We start from the raw sequence: 629 nt of genomic DNA on the forward strand, positions 1-629 counted from the left end.
CGTGCCCCGGAAAGGAGCTTTTTGCTGGTCATGAGCCGTTTAACGAGCGACTCCAGGCGCCGCCTTCAGCTGCCTGCAGAGCATCCTCGCCCCGGGCCAGCCTGGGAGCCGTCCCCGCCACGTCCCCTCTGTGAGCCACCGCCGTCCCCGTGGGCAGCTGCACAGGGTCGAGACGTGGCTGGGACAAACCCTGTCCGTGTCGCTCGTGCTGGTCAGAATTGAACCCCGAGGTCTTGCATAATTAGCTGTGACTCTGTTAATGACGCTAAGCACGGTTTCCTTAGGTTCGCCCCGGGCCAGCCTGGGAGCCGTCCCCGCCACGTCCCCTCTGTGAGCCACCGCCGTCCCCGTGGGCAGCTGCACAGGGTCGAGACGTGGCTGGGACAAACCCTGTCCGTGTCGCTCGTGCTGGTCAGAATTGAACCCCGAGGTCTTGCATAATTAGCTGTGACTCTGTTAATGACGCTAAGCACGGTTTCCTTAGGTCTGCGGTGCGCCGGCACCCTCGGTGGTCCCAGCCCTCGGTGGTCCCAGCCCTTGGCTCAGCCAGGAGCTGCGAGCAGTATCGGACTCAGGGTAGCGTTGCCAAAACGAGTGATGTACGGACAAGGGTTTAAGCCGACTTTCAG

General features: G+C 62.5%; 1 protein-coding gene across 1 annotated transcript in view; it reads left to right on the forward strand.

Annotated features, from left to right (window-relative positions):
• The window catches only part of TP73 (tumor protein p73), a 40,784-nt gene that overhangs the window by 32,719 nt on the left and 7,436 nt on the right, over positions 1–629 (forward strand). The window lies entirely within an intron of this gene.

Source organism: Egretta garzetta, unplaced genomic scaffold (genome assembly GCF_000687185.1).
Source record: "Egretta garzetta isolate BGI_Z169 unplaced genomic scaffold, ASM68718v1 scaffold535, whole genome shotgun sequence".
Taxonomy (NCBI): Eukaryota; Metazoa; Chordata; class Aves; order Pelecaniformes; family Ardeidae; genus Egretta; species Egretta garzetta.